Source organism: Oncorhynchus kisutch, linkage group LG6 (genome assembly GCF_002021735.2).
Source record: "Oncorhynchus kisutch isolate 150728-3 linkage group LG6, Okis_V2, whole genome shotgun sequence".
NCBI classification, from domain to species: domain Eukaryota; kingdom Metazoa; phylum Chordata; class Actinopteri; order Salmoniformes; family Salmonidae; genus Oncorhynchus; species Oncorhynchus kisutch.
In genome coordinates, this window is record NC_034179.2 from 41256186 (window position 1) to 41280755 (window position 24570).

The 24570-nt window shown below is 44.0% G+C and overlaps 1 protein-coding gene across 4 annotated transcripts in view; it reads left to right on the forward strand.

Moving 5' to 3' along the window:
* cadm1a (cell adhesion molecule 1a) overlaps positions 1–24570 on the forward strand; it is a 420614-nt gene that overhangs the window by 256192 nt on the left and 139852 nt on the right. The window lies entirely within an intron of this gene.

A 24570-nucleotide genomic window follows, 5' to 3' on the forward strand; every position in this document is an offset into this window, starting at 1 on the left:
CCAATCAGTGCGCCTCTGCTAACATGATAACATGCTAATTATCTGAAAAATGGATAGAGAAACCAAAATCCTAAACAGTGGGGTGAGTTGGTTTAACCCTAATGGATAAGACCTCATTGGTAGGCAGGCTCAGACATCTCTCTTTCTCTCTCCACCTCTCTCACTCTGTACACTCCACTCCTCCTCTCTGTATCTCCCTCCCCTCTCCCTCTCTCTCCAACTTGATTAATTCCCCCTAGTGGGTAAGAGGATAGTCCTCTCCTTTTTCCGTAAGAAGTGGTTGGAAGGCAAAAGGGGAGAGGGGGGGGGGTGGGTTGGAGAGGGGGAGGGATAGAGAAATAGTCATCTAGAAGGGTATATCATGTCACAGTCAAGTGTTTGGAAAGTAGGAGGGAAAGAGAAGAATAATAATAAGAAATGTCTAGTTGCTTTGTATAACCAAGTAGCCTAGAGGCATAGCAAAGAATACTATTATTATTAGTGGCAGATTTACATTTTGGATCTATTTCACTACGTTTTGGTATCATAGACACTTTTCTTTGCTGCTCTTCATTTGTTTTTCTCTAAAGTTATAGAATCCGGCCCTTTAATAAGTAGATCAAAGTCCATTTCATATTGGTGAATTGTTTGTAGAAATTAGACCATTTCCATTTATCAGCTAAAGAGTCTACACTTGAGTTGTACACACTGATGCTGTAATGTGTCATCTGTAAACTGAATAACCATTAGAGAGAAATGAAAATGGTCTTCTATGACTGTTTGTATTTCCCCATTCCTTTTGCCAGAGGCCCATTTGATAATGCAATAAAAGTTTGTTTTATTGATTTTGATGAATTATCTATTACTAGTGAGTTTGAATAAATCAAAATAACTTTAAAGTCAAAACTTTAAAAGTAATTTAAGTGAAAAATTACCTTGTGGAGGGCCACTATGCAAGCATAAATAAACAGAGCCACCGAGTAGATGTCTACGAAGCCAGCCAAAGCCAAGTTGATTTTAATAATTGATCATAGGAAAGTACTGTACCTCAGACGAAGTTTGCTGATAAGCAAGAAGAATAGGTTGTAGTGTTTGAATCGCAAGAGCCGTATCGATCCCTCTCTGAATAATGCACCGCGGCAGAGACTTTGTCTCAGGGGTAATTTATGGATTGCTGTTGACCTCACCAGCTTCCCCTAGCGTTTTCCTCCCTCCTGACTTCCTTGTGTAGTCGGCTGCCAAGCTCCTATTGGTGTGGCGATAAATTGGCAGTGACTCTGCAGTATTCTTCACACCGCTACTCAGTTACTTGCTTGGGAGCCTGTAGTCAAAAGGTCAAATGCTTTATCATCTTTTCTCGCCCATACTTGGGCAACACATGCCATGTTCGATAACTCCACCCATTAATTGTCAGCCTGGATGTGTGGACGGGAGACTTTAAGCTGTGGAATTCCTGATCAGTGTATACATGAAAACATGAGATACACCACCGGAGCTAAAGCTGGAATGTGTAGCTTGTCCTCTATCTTTTATTTATACTGTATCTGTCAGCTATTTATTTTTAAAATCCTTTGTTCCTTACTGAATTCCGCCCATAATTCATGCAGGCCCGTTTTTTGTCACTTTAATTTATACGTTCACAAATACAGCATACACTTTAGGTACACCCGTCTAGTACCGGGTTGGAGCCCCCTTTGCCTCCAGAACAGCCTGGCATTCAAACGTTGCATTCAGACGTTGCTCAATTGGTATCAAGGGACCAAACGTGTAGAGGACAACATCCCCAAACCATTACACCACCGCCGCCAGCCTGTACTATTGACACCGTGCAGAATGGGGCCATGGACTCATGCTGCTTATGCCAAATCCTGACTGCCATCAGCACAACGCAACAGGAACCGGGATTCGTCGGACCAGCCAATGTTTTTCCACTCCTCAATTGTCCAGTGTTGGTGATCGCGTGCCCACTGGAGACGCTATTTCTTGTTTTTATCTAATAAGAGTTGAACCCGGTGTGGTCGTCTGCTGCAGTAGCCCATCCGTGACAAGGAGTGATGAGTTGTGCATTCCGAGTGGCTGTTCTGCACACCACTGTTGTACTGTTCCATTATTTGCCTGTTTGTGGCTCGCCTGTTAGCTTGCACAGTTCTTGTCATTCTCATCAACAATCTGTTTTTGCCCATAGGTCTGCCGCTGACTGGATGTTTTCTGTTTGTCGCTCTATTTTCGGTGAACCCTAGACGCTGTCGTGTGTGAAAAGCCCAGGAGGCCGGCCGTTACTAAGATGCTAGAACTCGTTTTGCCCATTCTAATATTCAACCGAACAGTAACTGAATGCCTCGATGCCTGTCTGCCTGCTTTATATAGCAAGCCATAGCCACGTGACTCACTGTCTGTACGAGCTAACCATTTTCATTAATGGGGTAGTGTACCTAATAAACGTATAGGGAAGCAAGACCTCATGCAGAATGAATGGCCCTCGTTCCAAAGAGAATTGCCTCGTCATCTCTCGTTTGCATGGGCTGTGTTGAGAATGAACTGGAGTCTGGACATTCTGTTGAGCACTCAGTTCTGCAGTGTTGCAGTGTGCCAGCCAATGAGCTGCAAAGTGTGCATGGTGCTATGCAGCCTTTCTGCACTACATGCTGTATGGTCCATGTCCATGCTGTAGTTGCTTATAGGCCTACTGTACCTCTCCAAAAGCCAACAGCAGACAGTATTACGCATCCGTATCTGTATTGTGGTATTACAAATGTAAATCACACAATTGTGACACCTGGCTGAATATCAATAACATCATTTGATTATAGCTTTGAACATGTGTACTGCTGTACTTAACTATACTATGGCAGTGATATCGACTTTCATACTGAAAATGTTAACAGGCTCAAACTGAGAAGAACATCAGTCAGGTTCAATTAGGTTCTGCCTGTATAGATGAATTACTTTCACAGTAGGTAGTTTCAAAAGTATAATTCTTTAGCCTAATTTGTGCTTTTCTCCCTGAAGTGGTCCAAGCTGCTTTTTCCACCTCAAGGGCATTGCATATAATTGTATTTCTCCACAACGTCCAACGGCGATGGATTACAAACTAACCCTTTTTCTCGCTCCTTTTACCTGTCTTTGTTTTAGTCGCAGGTGCCGTCTGCTATCAGAGCTCATGGCCTTTTGGCGTGGAGCATTAGGTATTCAAAGTATAGCTCTGCTTACTGACAAGACACCACAACTTTGCCGCGCTATGCTGAAAGGTGCTCAGCTCTTACAATTACTCCACTCAAAGTGACAGGGAATGACAATGGCTAAGATGAAGAGGGAAAAATAACCTTTGGTAGGAAATGCAAAAACAACAGCACACAAACTCTCCATTCTAAGGAGCTGTCATCTGGCAAATCTGGCAAACAATTGCATGTTTCTTTCTCTTAAGTCACTGAACTGCTGATTTGTTTGTAGTAAAGCATAGGCATACATGTGTTACTTCATTGGAAGTATGCAGGGATATCACTTTTAATTTTACTAAGAGAAGGTAAACATATTACACTGCTCAAAAAAATAAAGGAAACACTTAAACAACACAATGTAACTCCAAGTCAATCACACTTCTGTGAAATCAAACTGTCCACTTAGGAAGCAACACTGATTGACAATAAATTTCACATGCTGTTGTGCAAATGGAATAGACAACAGGTGGAAATTATTGGCAATTAGCAAGACACCCCCAATAAAGGAGTAGTTCTGCAGGTGGGGACCACAGACCACTTCTCAGTTCCTATGCTTCCTGGCTGATGTTTTGGTCACTTTTGAATGCTGGTGGTTCTTTCACTCTAGTGGTAGGTAGCATGAGACGGAGTCTACAACCTACACAAGCGGCTCAGGTAGTGCAGCTCATCCAGGATGACACATCAATGCGAGCTGTGGCAAGAAGGTTTGCTGTGTCTGTCAGCGTAGTGTCCAGAGCATGGAGATGCTACCAGGAGACAGGCCAGTACATCAGGAGATGTGGAGGAGGCCGTAGGAGGGCAACAACCCAGCAGCAGGACCACTACCTCCGCCTTTGTGCAAGGAGGAGCAGGAGGAGCACTGCCAGAGCCCTGCAAAATGACCTCCAGCAGGCCACAAATGTGCATGTGTCTGCTCAAACGGTCAGAAACAGACTCCATGAGGGTGGTATGAGGGCCCGACATCCACCGGTGGGGGTTGTGCTTACAGCCCAACACCGTGCAGGACGTTTGGCATTTGCCAGAGAACACCAAGATTGGCAAATTCGCCACTGGCGCCCTGTGCTCTTCACAGATGAAAGCAGGTTCACACTGAGCACGTGACAAACGTGACAGAGTCTGGAGACGCCGTGGAGAACGTTCAGCATCATGTCTCGCTCCATCCACCAACGCCACGTTGCACCACAGACTGTGGAGCAGACTTCTCGTGTTGTATTTATGGTCTGCTTCACCTCTTCCTATATGGTTTACACACACACACCAATCACCTCCCCCTGCCATTCACGCCAACAAAGTTGAGAGATCACATCTCTGACCAGCGGTTTGAACTCACTATTTGCATTTGAGGTTTGGTCCAACAGAATGGGTCATATGTACATCAAAACACATTGAGACGTTATTTTACTGTAATAGAGGAGAGGTTAACCTTTTCGAACCATACTCTTTTTTATGTCTCAACTACTCAATTTGCACGCAGAGCAGACACAACTAAAATCAGAGTATCAATGAACATTGATTCTGTAAAATTAATGCTCAGTTTGTCGTGTGAGACATTGGGGTACCGCTAGCAGCATTGTAGACAAAGACTGTTATACTGGCTGTCTAGTCTGTTTTATAAATTGCAATAAGCATAAAACACAATTATATAAGGAATTGGCAACACGTTCTCATTCTGAGAAATAAGTTAGGCCACTTGATTTCAAGTGGACAGGCTAATATGCTTTTCAAATAGTTGGAGACAGACAGAAGGGTGTGTTCATAACAATTCAACTGTTCAACTTTGTTAGCTAGCAAATAGATCCATGTTTCGCTAAACTTAAAATATAAAGATTAGCTGGCTCATCACTAGCACATGGGTTTGAGAGATTGTTGATGAGACCTGTGTTCATTTTCTGTAGCCTAATGCCTGCTACAAGAAGTTAGTTATTATTAGTGAATGTGCATTATGCATGGTTCTACTTAAATTTGCTACAAAAAAGGGCATTTTCTTTGAATTTTACCCCCTTTTCTCCCCAATTTTGTGGTATCCAATTGTTTTAGTAGTTACTATCTTGTCTCATCGCTACAACTCCCGTACGGGCTCGGGAGAGACGAAGGTTGAAAGTCATGCGCCCTCCGATACACAACCCAATCAAGCCGCACTGCTTCTTAACACAGCGCGCATCCAACCCGGAAGCCAGCCGCACCAATGTGTCGGAGGAAACACCGTGCACCTGGCAACCTTGGTTAGCGGCACTGTGCCCGGCCCACCACAGGAGTCACTGGTGCGCGATGAGACAAGGACATCCCTACCAGCCAAGCCCTCCCTAACCCGGACGACGCTAGGCCAATTGTGCGTCGCCCCACGGACCTCCCGGTCGCGGACGGTTACGACAGAGCCTGGGTGCGAACCCAGAGTCTGATGGCACAGCTGGCGCTGCAGTACAGCGCCCTTACTGCGCCACCCGGGAGGCAAGAAAGGGCATTTTCATAGCCAGATCAGTGATTATTGAAGAACAAAAAGCAGGTTAAACTAGTGATAAATATAGAAATGTATGGTTGTGGAATTCTTATATTTAGCCTAGGTATAACTTCACAAGCCCCGAAGTCATTCAATTATTGCTGAATGTTTGAAATGCAGTGTATTTGACCTTTAAGTGTACAATAACGCAAATTTAGAGATATTTTTTTTTAGGAGATATATTGTGAATCGCCGATAGTTAAAAAAATCTAAACAATTAAAAGTAAGATAACGCCCATCCCTAACTCAAACACATACTAGTGTGACTGCGCTGGCTCTCCTTCACACTCTGACACACACAGGCACCCACCCCCTCAGTTCAGCTACATTATACATTTTGCTCACATGGCTTTGGTTGGGATTAGCCCGGATTAGATTGGATCTAGTGTAAAAAATAATTTAATTGAAATGGAACTCAATAATGAGCTTTAGGGTGGCTATGTTAGTTTGAGTAGGTCGTTATCAATAAATGTCACAATAAGGTGCAGGGCGTTCAATTTCCTTTTTCCATTTGAGTCATTTAGCACACATTCTTATCCAAAGCGACTTAGTTCTGAGTTCATACTTTTTTCAATTTGTCTGCTAGGGGGCAAGGAGGCCCCATCTTTCCTAAACCATTGTCGTTTTCAAGGCATTGTTAAATAAATGTGAACTATTTGGTTGTAATATCATCACCTCTTGTAGAGTATAGTCAGAACTGCAAAAAAGTACTGATTTATTTCATGCAAAACATTTGCGCACATTTAGCTCTATCAGAGTTATACAGCAGGTAACTGCATGCTTTTCATGATCAGTAAACATCAATTGATAATGTAATTTCAGATACCTTTCAGATAGCCATCCCAGATGGCTATGTCCAAATATTGTTTGATATGCTTGCCATCTATAGTGGTGATGACAGTAGTCTGACTGAAACATTAACCAGGAAGAGGACAAGCTCTTTCCAAAAGCCTCATTTCTGATGAAGCAAGCTAAATGACACATGTTGTTTGCTTAGCTAGCTAGTTAGCTACATGCCAAATGGATAGGCTAACCTCACGTATCTGAAATGCATCTTCAATTGATGTTTACTAGTCATGAAAAGCATGCAGTTACTTGCTGTATAACTCTAAATGTGGAATACACGGAAATGTGTAGTTCTGACTATGCTCCTCAAGAGGTGATGATATTAAAATCAAATAATTATAACATTTACTTAACAATCCCTTGAAAACGGCACATAGTTGTCAATGGTTTAGTTCAACTTGGGGTCTCCTTTCCACCCAGCAGCCAAAATGAATGCTCTACTCTGTATTGTGATGTACTTACTGATAATGAACTATAAACACCACATTGGACCCCTCACTTCCACCACTGCAAATCCAAGATGATAATGGATTTGTCTCGAAAACTACTGTTGTAAAGCCTTTGGTCACTATCTCCAAATATGTTGAGTTGGTTTGCATCATCAAATGTGCCTCATACTGTATTATCAAAGGTGAGGCTACGAAAATGCAGGGAATATTCACCGCCTCTGAAAAAATTATGCAAATGTGAGGAGATAAATTAGACTTTGTTTGTTGCCATAGCAACTCCTGGGGTCACAAGCCAGTGATGAGATGAGGCCGGGGCTAGAGCTGTGAAGGTGATTAGGCTTTTGTGTCATGGTTAATTCAGTATCTAGTGGGGGAGGAAGGTGCACACACACGCACGCATGTGCACATACATTTGTGCGAACACACAGAGACAGACACACACACGTCTCATTCTAACACATGAACACAAAAGCACAAATGCATATCATATCATAGACACCCTGAATGCATACTAAGTGCACACACAACAACACACACACCACACCACAACACACACACACTATACACCACAGAGAAACAGCTTAGATTGCGCGCATACATCACATCCTAAAGACAGCTCTTGTTTTAGCAGGAATTAAAGATGGGGGGGGGGCATTGGCGGGGTGATAACGACACCATATTTTATCTGGTACAGGATGCAGCCGACATTGTTTACATAGATCCCAATGTACAATACACAGGCTTTCTATTGCCACTTAGGAGCTGTGCTGTGGACTAGCTGTGACATGACAGGTGGAATTAAATGAAAGGCTTTAGAAACCTTTTGTTTTTCTTCTTGGCAACCGAGAGTTCCCCGAAGATGACACAATGTATACACATGATATGTTGTATGGGCCTTATTATATTATGCTTACGTGTGACTTCATTTTCACCTCGCTTATTGGCTGTTGAGGGCTATATTATTGTGATGTGTGTGTGTATATAAGATAACCTTAATGAGCTTATGTGTTTGCAGTTGTTTTATGTAGATTGCTGTAGCCTCACATACTGACCACACCGCCCACGTTGCTTGCGCGAGCGTTGCACATACATGTTGTTCAATCATTTCCTACAAACTGCTTGTGCGTGTCTGCGTAGCCAGGCTCTAAAATAGAACTTGGTTCTATTTTTGAGACTTGACGCCCTGCAAGTCCCACCTCTCCCATCTCCTCATTGGTTTTTAGGAGTGAGCATATACACACGTGGGTGATTGAAAGATGAATTGAGGTCCACATTCCAGTCAAAGTTGTTTGCCAACCGCCATATAAAGTCCACATAAGAAGAATACTGAAGAAGGAGAGATTACTAGAAACTAACTAGGTTTCGACTTTTATCTGTGGATTCGTTGTTGGAGTAGAGAACACACAGTTTTGTGTGACTCAAAATGATCTTGAAAAAAGGACCTTGTGCATTTGCAAGCAACAGCAAGTTACTAGCAATATTTCCATGAATGTTTCATATTTCAACCTGTCCCAAAATGAATATAGTTGATTCAGAGTTGTTTTGATATTTCAACCTGCATGACCTGATCGCATCTGGTGCCCGGTCTAGTCAGCATGTCGCTTGAACCTTGCTTGACCCTCCTCCATTACAATTTCTTCAAAACACACAGGGTAAAAAATGCCACGCACACAACAATTCCCCAGCTGTGTTCAGTGGTTAATGTGACATATCCTTAAGCCTCCAGTTATGCCCAAAGGACCTCACAGTCCAGCATGTGGGTGTGTATATCTATCTATCTCTCTCTCTCTATATATATATATATATGCCAGATACTGCACCTTTACAGTCCCATCCTGTCACATCATAAGCCCTCCCCACAGTCTTACAAATGGAGTCAGCCATACTGCTCCCAAGCACAACATCCTTCCTAACTGTGGTTGTAAATAGCCAGCATCTAATAACCCTACTTCAGATCCAGGCACTTGATCAACATGTGCTGACTAACTCCCTTTCACCTGTTGCCTGGCTGGGTGAGTTGTTGTAGTCAGGGGAAGACGGGGGAGCGGTCTCAGGCATCAAAGTATATCAATTTCCGGGGCTGCGTGGATGGCCTCAGTCTGCGGGGCTTAGCTAGTCTCAACCTCCTTCAGCTCCTCTCCCCCAGACTCTGTTAATTCCCTGCAATCTGGTGGCCAAGACAGAGATACCGGAGAGAGAGGGAGTCAGGGGGAGCAGTGAGGGAGACAACGTGAGAAATGGAGAAAGAGAGAGAAAATGAGACCAGAGAGAGAGAAAATATGAGAAAGAGAAAAAAAGAGCGCAGATGATGATTATTTCCTGTCACTAAGGTGGGCGCTGTTGTCGCGACGGCAATATCTCCACTCCTCGGCTGCTTTCTGGACGGCACCCCACAGGGGCCATAATTGCACCGGGTATGCAAATGGTAGGACCGGGGATAGGCTAATGCTTTTTACCTAAGTAATAGTTCCCACAGTTTCACTTGCACCATTCAAATCCCCCAGTACCACCTAGCTAGCTACATGTCATTTAGCTACATTAGCGTGCGACTTAGCTGCAGGCCCACTAACCCCATAACGACTCCTTTTTTTGCCTTTGCTATTGATTACCGTTTTCAGCCATACAGTTTGGGGTGTCTGAGGGAAAGAACGTTTGATTCTAATTTGATCCTGCCCGGCAACAATAATATTGTTGGGCCAGTGAGCCACTGCTCACAGTCTGCAATTAGGTGGCTGTAATGAATGGTTTGTAATCATGAGGAGACCGAAAGAGAGGGTGCAAGGGCAGAAGGAGAGGCAGATGTCAAAAGACAGATAAAATATATTGTTATTTCTCTGACTCTTGTGAGGTAAAAGTATCAGTGAGATGAACTAGGCCGAAGATACTGTGTGTGTACTAAGCCTATACTATGCCTTACAGTGTGTGTATGACGTACATCTTTTAGTATCACATCACATAACCATATGGTTTGCCTATATTTCTCATTTTAGCAAAATATACATAAGTGTGTAGCACACTAACACACACAGAAACACAGACACTGCACGCCTACTCAGTGTCACTACCAGAAAGCATGAGTCATAACAAACGCATGCAGAATGTGGCATCATCAAGATCAACATGTCTGAGGAAGAAGACAAGCAAGCAGAGATCACGTCTCGATTCAGACTGAATCCAAGTTAAAGTGTGACGCAGAACAATTCTAAAGTCAATGGTATTAACTCAATGTGATTCAGTCATTTAGTGTCACGTCCGTTGAAAGGATCGGACCAAGGCGCAGCGTGGTATTCGTACATATTCTTTTAAGAAATGAATACCGAACAAACCAACTAAATAAAACAAACGAAACGTGAAGCTATATAAAATAGTGCTGACAGGCAACTAAACACAAGATCCCACACCAGAAAGTGGGAAAAAGGGCGATAAACAGCTGTCTCTGATTAGGAACCATATCAGGTCAACATAGAAATACAAAACATAGAATGTACAAAAACTAGAGTACCCACCCTAGTCACGCCCTGACCTAACCAAAATATATAGAAAAACGGGGATATCAAAGGTCAGGGCGTGACATTTAGACTGTTATTGTTTGTTTTTTGGGGGTTGGTTTATCTTAGGTTTATGTGCAATGTTATAAATTCCTCAAATCATAAAGGCAAATCATGTCAGCCTATTTGCGGTAGTATGTCTTCACGTCACCTACTGTGGCAAGTCGCCTACAAAAAACTAATATGATAATTCAAATTTGATCCATTTGGTTTGTTTATTTTCTATGCCGTCTGGTGTTTTCTGCTACTTGCAGTGTTTGAGTTGGGATGCTAGAGGTGCAAGTCCGTTCATTAGACTATGTTCACAGAAATTCCCACATTCCGTTATGCTATAGAGACCTATTCACTGTTATTAAGGGTTCATACACATTTTTGACAGATGGAATCTCATGACTTTTCCATCAGAGACCAGCAGCCTTCTAATGTCAATACCACATTTATGCAGAATTAATCATGTGGGTTACACAAACACCACCAATTATTGGTCATGGAAATTTGGTTAAAAGTCATGGAGAAGCTCCATGACTTTTAACCAAATTTCCATGACCAATAATTGGTGGTATTTGTGTAGCCCACATGATTAATTCTGCATAAATGTGGTATTGACACTAGAAGGCTGTTGGTCTCGGATCCCATGTAGGTCTACTATCTCCTGCCGTTGTGCCCTTGATCAAAGCACTTAACCCCCCCCATAAAGTAGAATAACTGCACTGTTAGGCTACTGTATAAAACACATATGGTCAACCTCTAATCTGGAGAGCTACTGGGTGTGCAGGCTTTTGATCCAGCCCTGAAACACACCTGAGTGCATTATCAAGGTCCTGTTGAGCAGCTGATGTTTAGGCTACAATGTAGTGTGTTATAGCAGGGCAGGAACAAAAGCATGCACACCCAGTAGCTCTCCAGGGTGGGTACTCTGAGGGTGGGTACTCTGAGGGTGGGTACTCTGAGTACTCTGAGGGTGGGTACTCTGAGGGTGGGTACTCTGAGTACTCTGAGGGTGGGTACTCTGAGGGTGGGTACTCTGAGGGTGGGTACTCTGAGGTTCATGCACCTGAGGTGTGTGAACCTCAGCCTTTTCATTTGGGGTTGTAGTGTCTTGTAAATGTGGACAAGATGACCAGTGTGAGGTTTTCCATTGGCACCTAGGCTGCTATTATAAGATGTGTGAACAGTTGTTTTTTCTGACATTATTATCTCTTGAAACAGCATAGTTTTCACCTCTAAATGTCTTCTGTACCCAGGTGTTAACATGCACAAGCACCCCCCCACCACCACCACCACCACCATGCACACACACACACACACACACACACACACACACACACACACACACACACACCCCTACTGTGACTAAGCATGTAGTGTGTTACCTCAGTAGCTCTGCTCTGTGTTCCATCGGGACAGCAGCAGTATTTACTGAGGTGGTGTCTGTGTGGGCCGGCCGATACAAGCTTTATACTTGACATCAGGTCAAGCACTCCAAGCTTTACATCAGTGTGGTTCCTCATCCCTATTGGTAAGACAGTGATGCTGTATATCCTAGCCTATGCTGGAATAAAGCAAGAAATCGCTGGACGCCCACAGAAAGTACTCGGTGCAACAATACATAAAAGCCCTAACCCTGCAGTATAGAAAATCAAAGACAAGTCTTAAATTTCACAAGAAACTCTTTTTTCAACTGCCCCTGTTCTGATTATGCAAGCAGGATAATTGTTGTGCTATTGCATTAAAGGAAAATTGCACCCAATAACTATATTTTGGTATTTGTTTCATTAGTTCGATTGTTGATATCGGCCCAAAATGTTTACACGACAGCAATCAAGTTTTCTAAATATATAACTTTCTAAATAAAGCCGGTGTGATGCATCATATCATGCAAAGTGCATAATAACAGCTGTATTTCTGTATTTTTACAGAATATTTATATTCTATATTTTTTTGGTATTCTTATATCTCGAAAACTTGGTTGCTGACATATAAAACATTTTGGCACTATATCAACGAGGACTAATAAAACAAATACCAAAATATAGTTTTTGGATGGAGTTTAAGCATCAAAATAAAGTACGCATGTCTGTTCTAGTCTGACAGACCTTACTTTTAGTCTTAATCACGTTGTCATTTCTTTCATTGTTAAAATCTGCTACTGGACGATCTCCTATCATTTTCATTATCTCCAGCACCATACCAGTGTTAACACCTTTTAACATATTGAAGTACCCCTTTAAACATTTTAGTTATTTAGTAGATGCTCTTATCCAGAGCGACTTAGTTAGTGAATTCATCTTAAGAAAGCTAGGTGGGACAACCACATATCACAGGCATAGTGATTACAATTTTCCCCAATAAAGTAGTAATCATCAGTCAGTTAGAATTTTTTTTTAAATACTCTTTGAAGGGGCAGGGTTTCAGGTGCTTTAGGAAGATGGGCAGGGACTGTGCTGTCCTAGCTTCAGGGGGAAGCTGGTTGCACCATTGGGGTGCCAGGACAGAAGAGCTTGGATGGCAAAGCTGGAGCTGCTCTTCAGTAGGGATGGGAGGGCCAAGATACCAGAGGTGGCAGAACAGAGTGCTCAGGTTGGGGTGTAGGGTTTGAACATAGCCTGAAGGTAGGGAGGGGCAGTTCCTCTTGCTCTTCCGTTGGAAAACAACATTGTGTTGTAGTGGATGTGAGCTTCGACTGGAAGCCAGTGGAGTGTGTTGAGGAGCGGGGTGACATGGGAGAACTTGGGAAGGTTGAAAACCAGGCGGGCTGCTGCGTTCTGGATAAGTTGCAGGAGTTTGATGACACAAGCAGGGAGCCCAGCCAACAGTGAGTTGCTGTAGTCCAGATGGGAGATGACAAGTACCTGGATTAAGACCTGCACCGCTTCCTATATGAGGTAGGATCATACTCTACGGCTGTTGTAGAAAACCTTGATGTTTTGCAGAGAACCACAGGGTGTTGTCTAGGGTCAAGCCAAGGTTCCGTGCACTCTGGGAGGCCAAGACTGTGGAGTTGTCAAATGTGATGGAGAGGTCATTGAGCGGGCAGGCCTTCCCCTGGAGGAAGAGCAGCTCCGTCTTGTAGAGGTTGAGCTTGAGGTGGTAAGCCGACATCCAAGGTGAGATATCTGCCAGACACACAGAGATTGGGGGGGGGGGGGTAGTTGAGTGGCATCCACACAGCTATGATAGGAGAGACATTGTGACAATATGACAGAGCCGAGTGACTTAGTGTATAGAGAAGAGGGCCTAGAACCAAGCCTTGGGGGACACCAGTAGTGAGAGTATGTGGTGCAGATCCTCTCCACTTCACCTGGTAGGAGCGGTCTGCCAGGTAGGATGCAATCCATGAGTGTGTAGAGCCTGAGATGCTCAGCCCTGAGAGAGTGGAGAGGAGGTGGTTAAGTGTCGAAGGCAGCAGATAGATCTAGGAGGATGAGAACGGAGGAGAGAGAGTCATGCTTTGGCAGTGTGTACAGCCTCCGTGACAGGGAAGCGCAGTCTCGGTTGAGTGACCGTGACTGGTTAGGGTCAAGAAGATCATTCTGAGAGAGATAAGAGAGTTGATCAGAGACAGCGTGCTCAAGTGTTTTGGAAAGAAAAGAAACAGATACCGGTCTAAAGTTTGACATCAGATGAGTCGACTGTTGGTTTCTTGAAGAGGGGAGCGACTCGGACCATTTTGAAGTCAGAGGGGACGCAGCCAGTGGTAAGGGATGAATTGATGAGGGAAGTGAGGATTGGGAGAAGGTCGAGCGGGCAGGTTGTCGGGCGGCCAGACCTCACTAGTCGCAGGATTTCATCTGAAGAGGGGAGAAAGAGGTCAAGGCGTAGGGTAGTTCTGTGTGAGTGGGACCAGTGGACTCAATAGGCTGAGTGAATGAAGAGAGGATGTCGTTAACCTTCTTTTCAAAGTGGTTGACAAAGCCGTCTGCAGAGAGGGAGGGGTGGAGGATTACAGAGGGAGAACATGGAAAATAGTTTCCTATGGTTAGAGGCAGAAGCTTGAGATTTAGAGTGGTAGAAAGTGGCTTTAGCAGAGGAAACAGAGGAAGAGAAGGTAGAGAGGAGGGAGTGAAAGGATGATAGATCCTCCAGAAGTTCAGTTTTCCTATATTTTCACTCTGCCCGCACCCCTGTTCTGTAAGGTCACAATCAGTCAAACATACACGGAGCAGGAGGGGAGGGTCGAGCCGGCCGGGGGGACAGGGGACAGTGCGAGTCATAAGATGCGGAAGGGAGGAGTAGGGTCAAAGAGGCAGAATCAGGAGACAGGAGGGAGAAGGATTTAGCAGAAGATAGAGATATGATAGAAGAGTGGGAGAGAGAGAGCCAAGATTGCGATGGTACATGACCATCTGGTGGGGCTGGGTGATATGGAGAAGTGATCATATCACAATATTTTTGACGGTATTTTGTTTTTTAATAATACAAGTTTTAAATGTGCTTTGGGTGGCAACATCAATTATAAGTGATTTCAAATGCGTCTTTCTCCATTTATACTGTTTAATCCAACTCAAAGCAAATTATTTTCAGCATTTCCATACCATTTCTTCATATTTATTATCATCTCCACATGCAGCATGATATGGGCAAAAATAAACAGGCCTAGTTAAATTAACTGTTGGAGTCAATATAGTGGGCAGCACCTTGAATAGATTGTTGTTTGACATCACAGAAATGTATAAGCCAGTGAGGAATTATTGACAGGGTAGGAACCAAAGTTTGTGTTATTGTTTCCAGTTGACCGTAGTTTGATCTTTTCATACTTCATGTAGCTAATCTAGCTAGCCAGGTAACATATTCATGCTTCGCCTATTCCTCTTGGTGTGGTTAGTGGCATGCAGCAGCAGGAGGGGGAGAGATGACTCAAGTAGCAAACGTAGTAAACAATAAAAACTGACATACACGCCAGAGTAGCGCATCACATTTAACAAATCAAACATTGAAATACCGTTATAGAAGGTAATGTAAAAATTCAACCGATCCGTGCATCAATACTAGTATATAGTAAAATACGGTAGACCGCTCAGCCCTATCATCTGGGTAGGGGTGGCTAGGGTTGGAGGAAAGGGAGACAGAAAATGAAAAAAGTAGTGATCAGAGACCTGGAGGGGGGTTGCAGTGAGATAAGTAGGCATACTGCCTTTAGTAAAGATGAAGTCAAGTGTATTTCCTGCCTTGTGAGTTGGAGGGGATTGGGAAAGGGGAGGTCAAAGAGTTAAGGAGGGGAAAGGGGAGGTCAAAGAGGTAAGGAGGGGAAAGGGGAGGTCAAAGAGGTAAGGAGGGGAAAGGGGAGGTCAAATAGGTAAGGAGGGGAAAGGGGAGGTCAAAGAGGTAAGGAGGGGAAAGGGGAGGTCAAAGAGGTAAGGAGGGGAAAGGGGAGGTCAAAGAGGTAAGGAGGGGAAAGGGGAGGTCAAATAGGTAAGGAGGGGAAAGGGGAGGTCAAAAGAGGTAAGGAGGGGAAAGGGGAGGTCAAAAGAGGTAAGGAGGGGAAAGGGGAGGTCAAAGAGGTAAGGAGGGGAAAGGGGAGGTCAAAGAGGTAAGGAGGGGAAAGGGGAGGTCAAAGAGGTAAGGAGGGGAAAGGGGAGGTCAAAAGAGGTAAGGAGGGGAAAGGGGAGGTCAAAGAGGTAGGAGGGGAAAGGGGAGGTCAAAGAGGTAAGGAGGGGAAAGGGGAGGTCAAAGAGGTAAGGAGGGGGAAAGGGGAGGTCAAGAGGTAAGGAGGGGAAAGGGGAGGTCAAAGAGGTAAGGAGGGGAAAGGGGAGGTCAAAGAGGTAAGGAGGGGAAAGGGGAGGTCAAAAGAGGTAAGGCGGGGAAAGAAATTAATCGAAGGCAGACGTCGGGAGGTTGAAGTCAAGTACGAAGAGTGGTGAGCCATTGTCAGGATATTAGCTTATCAAGGTGTCAAGCTCATTTGAGGAACTCTCCAAGGGCACCTGGTGGGCGATAGATGACAACAATGTTAAGCTTGAGTGGACAAGTGACAGTGACAGCATAGAATTTAAAATGAGCAGATGGACAGGTGAGAGGGAGAAAAGAAACTCCAGTTAGGACAAATGAGTAGCTCTGTGCCACCACCGCGATGACCAGATGAAAGAGCAAGCAGCTGGAGTAGCAGTGTTCTCTGGGGTGATCCATGTCTCCGTCAGGGCCAAAAAGTCAAGGGACTAAAGGTTATTAGAGGCTGAAATGCTTCTACACCTGCATTGCTTGCTGTTTGGGGTTTTAGGCTGAGTTTCTGTACAGCACTTTGAGATATCAGCTGATGTACGAAGGGCTATATAAATAAATTTGATTTGATTTGATTTGATTTGAAATGAACTCGGCATTCTTGACTGCAGATTGGCAGTTCCAAACACTGCCAGAGACCCGGAAATCCACATGGGTTGTGCGTGCAGAGTACACTAAATTAGAAGGGTTGCAGCAGAGGGGTGGGGAGCATCTGTAAAGCCTACAGGCATAGGAGTGAATAGGTATAGAAAACACAGGTGCCAAAGCTACAAAAGAGCAAAATTAGATAATCAGAAAATTACAGGGTAAGATACTCGACTGAGCGGTAGAACAGTCTTTGTTTCGGCGACGGTCTACGCTTTTGCCAACTTGACTGACACAACCGCCGCTAAGAAGCCAGAGGAGACTGAAGTACTAACACTAATTGCTAATTTCCTAGCAGACGGTCTAATTGCTGATTGCCTAGGACAAGAGAAACCCCTCCCCCTCCAATACAGCCATTGATTACCAAAACAAGTCACAAATTGCCCTGCCCCTTGATGCTGGTTGATGTGTCAATAATCATCTGCAAGTTATGAGCAGTCAGCAGTTCACACACCAAGTAGGCTCCTGGGAAGACAGGCAGCACTTAAAGTAGATGGCCCTGGCTAGCAAAAAGACAGTACGTACTAGACCACAACAGATAAAGACAAAATATTATAGCTGTAGAATGAAGCACCCTTTCATTGCTAATCAACTGGCATTAACCCTCCCCTCACCCTACTGTCAGAGGAGCTTCCCTACTTCCCCAAGTTCCTTTATGGACCACACAGGGCCCCAGACTAGCATGTTCCCCCGGTGGGGGATGTCCAAGCAGGAATGCATGATCCAAAATATTTGTATATGCAACCTGATCCAGTGATTGTCATGAATTTTGGGTTAACAAGTTGGCTATTTTTGTTATATTTTACTGTCAAAATAGGTATCCAGATTTTTGGTATTTTTATAGGTTAACTAGTTGCTTCCAAAGTAGTTTTTTCCCCGCAATTGCATTTTGAAATGTACACACACACGAGGGTCACACAAGGGGTAATTCAAGTAGCCAACCCCAGTGAAACAAAGGATAATTAAAGTATAATGCACTTTACTACAAACTCATGGTTTTCTCCTCCCAAAAAATAGGACGTTTTGATTGAAGTGACTGGGTAGAATGTGCAGCTCGCACCAGTGTGTCCAATTAATAATGTAACTCGTACAGCCAAGTCAAAGGGTAAATAAATGGTGGCAGTCTGGAGCCCCCCCCCCCCCCCCCCCCCCCCCCCCCCACCCAGCAGCCCATGGTTACGACACTATTCCCCCTCTTCCCCCTTTGGATTTAGATCACAACTAAGCTGTGTCTCAAATGGCACCCTATTCCCTCTGTAGAGCACTACATTTGACCAGGGCCCATAGAGTGCCATTTGGGAAACAACCTAGGGCTCATGGCTGGTGGTTCCCTCCCCACCCCTCTTGGGTCTTTCCCACCTGTCATAGTGGAGGGGTGGAGGGGTTTAAGAGAGTGTAATGTCAGAGGTTCCCAGAGTGGCCCAGAGAGAGACTGCCAAACAGGCTGATGATCAAAGGTACCCCCACCACCACCACTCCTGTTTTTTCCCCCGGGAGTGTCCTGCCTCTTATCTATCATCATCGCAGCTCTAATTTGGTTCGTGTCTGATCGCCCTTCTTCCCACACACATGAACGGGAACACACACACATGAACGGGAACACACACACACACACACATGAACGGGAACACACACACGTTGGATCCCCTGAGTGTTCATCGCTAAGTCAGGCGGTAGCGGTCTCGTTTCATCTCATTGCACTCTATTTCTATCAGTGCTACTCCTCTCCCCTATTTCCCCTTGCTTTTCTTCCTCTTTCCTTGTTTCTCTCCCTCCCTTGCTCCCCTTTAGACTGCCTCTCTTTCCCTCTCCCTCTTTCCCTCTCTATTCCTTATGATCCTTCCCACTTTTGTCATCTCGCCCTCACACTCTGCCTCCCTGCATCCAACCCACTTTCCCTCCATATCCCACTCTCCTTCCCTCCTTTCCCTTAGTCTCCTTCCCTCTCCTTCCCTTAGTCTCCTTCCCTGTCCTCTTTCCTCTCTCTACATCCACTCTCCCTTTATCTCCCTCTCCAACTCTTTCCCTTCTCATCCCATTTTCCTTCTCCCTCCTGCCCCCCAATGGGGATGTGTCCAGTTCTACCCTCCCCCCCCCCCACCCCTGATTGGGTTGACTCCAGTGTCTCAGTTGGTGCAATGAAGCCCCCCCCACCATCCCTCCATCCCCCACTCAGGTCCATTTCTCTAAACCAACCATCTCCCCCATCATAGCCATTGCGAAGAAACCATTATTTGGTTTAATCTCCATAGATTAATACTTGACGGCTCCACTACCTGCCAGGCTATTGATAGGTTGGATGTGTGCCAAAGCTGCGACCTATCCAAGAGGATCCCTTTGAAGAGAGCTGGGACACAGACAAACCTTCACTCACAAGTACACACACGCACACATCTGTGTGTAGACACACACAGGATCACTGATGCATAAACAAACAGACACATACAAACAGACATACACACACAGACACGCACACACATAGACAGACACACTGCCACGACCTCCCAGCTCAAACAGCCCTAGCATGGCCCTTTCTCCCTGGGATAATTGTGAGAGCCCTGTGTAGTAGCAGCACACCATAAATTCCAGAGTTAATCAAATATTTCTCCAGGAGAAGAGTTCAGCTACTTCAGGGACAGAAGGGAGGAAAAAAGGCAGGGAAATGTATGCTCACCACTACTGTCTTCTTCACAGACATGATCAGGATATTGTGTTAAAGGCAAAGGTGAAGTTATAAGTGGATATATCATTCAAGTGTATTTGCTTCTAAAAGCAGGAGGCAAAATGTCAAGTCAATGTACAGTATGATAGGTGTTTTCTGATTCCTGTTTACCTTGCTAGATTCAACTCTTTCCTCAACATGAATTTAGGTCGAATGTATCCAAATTCAGGTAAAGCATTGAATGGAATTGGACATGGAATTCTATCTGAAGTTTTTGGGGGGACATTATAATGTCATTACATTTCAGTGGTCCTGGATTCAGATGAATTTGACCTACATTCCGGTTAATATCTGCCTTCATGTGCCCTTCAGTGTCCAATGAAGTTCAGATATTTCCTTCAGAACACTTTGAAAACTTCAGGAGGGAGACTTTTTAGGTAGGAAGGCTGGCTATGGAGCGATTTCAGAATTTGAATTACATCATTTTGAATTTGTATTAGGATATTGAATTTGTATTAGGATATTGAATTTGTATTAGGATATTGAATTTGTATTAGGATATTGAATTTGAATGTAATATTTTGGAATTTGAAATGTACCAATTGAATCATTGAATTAAAGAATGTTACTTGGATTTCATGATTTGAAACTGAATTGAATGAAATTGCATTCAGTTTTAAAATTAAATTTCATTGAATATTCAAGTTCAATATTTACACAGTGTACAAAACATTAACAACACCTTCCTAATATTGAGATGCACCCACCAGGATGCTAGCCCACGTTGACTCCAATGCGTCCCACAGTTGTGTTAAGTTGGCTGGATGTCCTTTGGGTGTTTGACCATTCTTGATACACACGGGAAACTATTGAGTGTGAAAAACCCAGCAGTGTTGCTGTTCTTGACACTAACTGGTCCGCCTGGCACCTACTACCATACCCCGTTCAAAGGCACTGACATATTTTGTCTTGCCCATTCACCCTCTGAATTTCTCAATTGTCTCTGGTTAAAAATCCTTCCTTAACCTGTCTCCTCCCCTTCATCTACATTGATTGATGTGGATTTAACATGTGACATCAATAAGGGATCATAGCTTTCACCTGGATTCACCTGGTCAGTCTGTCATGGAAAGAGAATAATGTTGTGTACTCTTATCTATTCAGCTTCAATATGGTAGATATTGCATTCATTGTCTGTGTATCAAGTTTACAAACTATCATTTGAAGTTGATCAAAGTGTCATATTTTCAACTTATAAGATATATTCAGTTCAGGCGCTGGCGCCATAATTCGTCACATAATTACCATGTGATAATTAGTTTGCGAAGTGTGTCAAGTTAAACTTGTGATTTGTTTTTAAAATGCATGCGGTGTCTTGTTTTTTTTTTTTAAACCTACCCTCCGGGGTCAACACATGAAGTGTGGCGCAGGTCTGTTCATTTGGCACCTCCTGTGGATTGGAGACATGATGAATTCTCCACTGTCTGCATCCTGTGGTATAGGGGGAAGGTTTAGTGTGCGACACTGCTCATGTGTCAAGCTGGGGTTAGGGCCCTGGGCGAGACACGTTGACCTGTTAGTGTCCTACATAGCCTCTTCTAGTTTAAAACAAGTTCTAAAGGCCCTTTCCAAACCAGGTCATCGCTTTGTGGATTCTGGGAGAGGAACTCAATATTTTCTGTTTCTTTTTTACTGTGATATCAACTGCTCTATACAACTTTTGCTTCTATTTCTATATATATATCCAAAACCCTGGATGAACATTATTACAGTTCTAGAAGTGTTAAGACCCACCAGTCAGCATTCTGAAACATGTCTATATTTGCCTTCAAAGACACACACACACACACACAGACAACACATATATACTGTATATATACACACACACATACACACACAAAGACGGTTAAAAAAACAAACAGCCAGTGTTAGGGAAGCTACTCTGAAAATATAGTTTACCAAGCTACCAATGACTTCACACTGGAAGAAGTTAAGTTAAGATAAGCCTTACGAAAAACATAGTAGTTATCTATATATATCCAAACTTCTTTGTGATAGATGATCATATCGAAATCTGAAATGTCATAGACTACAAGAACACATTGCAAGAACACATCACTCTGGAGTCAGATGTTAACAGAATGTGTAATTTAGCCTATAAAACACAAAAACTTTGTTTCAAATGAGAATTCGGTAGATCTGAAAAATAAAGGAAATTCTTGCCTACCTCACCCATATTATATTTTCTTTTTACTTAAAAAGTATTGTGTAGTTCTAGTAGTTGGCTACACCAGTAAATAGAAAAACAGTAATTAACTAGTGAAAACACTACCAAGATTTGAATTTAGTTCAACTACCACCAAGCTACGGCAAAATGTAGTTACATTACTAATTGAATTACATATTGTTTACTACTCCCCAACACTGCAGACAGCCACTCCAGCAACACTAGTCGTGTATGTTTTTCGGTGTATTTGTTTTTCTGTTTCTGCGTGACAGCCAGCAGTGCCATCTAATTAAACATCCAATGGACCACGTTAGTGGATTTGATATTCTATCAGAAATGAGGAGCTGTAGGAGGATTTCGTTTTTTGCCGAAATTATGTTTTTCCTGTCCTCGTTTTAGGACAGCTGTACCTGTAATTTGATGACCTGTGGTGTTATCCTAAAGTCTCAGGAACGTTAATGCACATTATCTCATTACTGCAAATGAACAACTTGGCTAAATCATTAACAAGGGTCCACTAGTAGGCTACCTCTGTTCCAAGTTTTTTTTTCGCAATCCATTGCTGGCAGCACCCCAGGTTGTGCACGTTTGTTTTAGCCCTGCACTAACACACCTGATTTAACTAACCACCAAATTATGTGTGTTAGTGCTAGTCTATAACAAAAGCCTGCATACCCTGTGGGTCCCCAGGACCAGGATTGAAGAACACTGCCCTAGGCTTTTGTTATACCTGGTCTCTTAAATAGGATTGGCTTTCTGCTGTAAGGCTCCACAACTGTGTAGGTTATGAGTGGTATAGGATTGCATACATTGTGTGTGTGTGTTATTGCCCTTGACAGGCGAGCATGCTTAATAATGCCTGACATCTACACATGTAGCACCCTGCTCTCTCCTCACCTTCATTCCATGATTGGTAATGACATAGCACCACACACACTTGTGTGTTTGCGCAGGTAGCTAGCCAGAGAATGGTGCATTCACTGGAGCACATGTTGAATAGTGAATGTAATACAGTGGGTGCAGTGCAACTAACAAGACCAATCATTCAGAATTCAGCATGGGATTCAATTGGATGCCGAACAACTTGATACCACAGTGTATTTGGAATACGAGCATTATTTCTCAGCACAGTAGAGCATGTCACTGTTTGGAAGTGTCTTTTTTAGAACTAACGACCCATGCAGTCCGACCACCGACCACACCATGAATGTCATTCTGTCTTTGCTCAGTCCTCCTCACATAGATCGATGCCAGTATGAAGTATAATGCCCCCTTCTACTCAGACACCCTGTTTCCTACTTAACCACCTCTTCTCCTCCCCCCTTTTCTCCATCCTTCGATCCGTCCATCCCTCTCTCCCACCTCAACACGGACACCCTGTTTCCAAATCAAACAATTCTCCCTATACATGTAGCTTCACTTTGTTTCCATCTCAGCTACTCCCCCCCGCCTCCCTCCCTCTTTCCCTCCATCCCACCACTCTCCTATCCTCTCTCCTATTTGTCATGTATCAAAATCCCCATCTGGAATGTTGTTTAAAGATTGCTTGCTGAGGCGCTGGGTGTCCAGTGAGCTATCTTTCTGGTCACAGCTGTCGAAGTTGGGAATTTCACCTCCCGTTTGGGATGAGCGATCCCGGAGAGCTGATCCCACAGCCTGATGGATGGTTCTGGTACAAGGGTTAAGCTGATCCCACAGCCTGATGGATGGTTCCGGTACAAGGGTTAAGCTGATCCCACAGCCTGATGGATGGTTCCGGTACAAGGGTTAAGCTGATCCCACAGCCTGATGGATGGTTCCGGTACAAGGGTTAAGCTGATCCCACAGCCTGATGGATGGTTCCGGTACAAGGGTTAAGCTGATCCCACAGCCTGATGGATGGTTCCGGTACAAGGGTTAAGCTGATCCCACAGCCTGATGGATGGTTCCGGTACAAGGGTTAAGCTGATCCCACAGCCTGATGGATGGTTCCGGTACAAGGGTTAAGCTGATCCCACAGCCTGATGGATGGTTCCGGTACAAGGGTTAAGCTGATCCCACAGCCTGATGGATGGTTCCGGTACAAGGGTAGCTGATCCACAGCCTGATGGATGGTTCCGGTACAAAGGGTTAAGCTGATCCACTTGTCAGGACACTTTTCCTGTTCTTTCCTTTTTTCTTTATCTCTCTCTCTCTCTGGCTTAGTTACAGTACACATTGACAGAGGTGTTGTATGGTAGTTGGATAGGATGGAAGGTGGTGGGTTCACTAGGTTCATTTGTTGAAGTTTTTTGGTGTGGGTCTCTCTTTGCGCATGTTGTGTGAGACTGTGTGCATAAACACACTTGTGTATGTGTGTCCATCAGCGAGGACATGGCATGTCTCTGTTCGTTACCCTTCTTCTTCCCCACAGGCTGCATTTGGAGAAAATACTCGACTGAAGTTCTCTACCAATTATCTGAGAGCTGAAAGACCATTCGCTTGTGCAGCTTAAAACGAAAATATATATAAATATATATCAAACAATGCAAACCGGCTGTGGGGAGTGGTCAACTCTCTGCCCCAGTGCAGCGTGGGTGAAATAACCTTACACTTGACCCAGGGACTGATTTTCTTTCATTGCCACTGTCTCACAATAGCAACGAGGAATGAAAGCAGAAACACAACAAGTGTGAAAGGGGAAGTTTGAGACGCATAATTACATAAGCTGTGGCATTTGAGCAAGAGAGAGGGGAGAGAGAGGAGGGTAGGAGAGAGAGGGAGAGAGAGAGAGAGGGAGAGAGAGAGCAGAGAGAGAGAGAG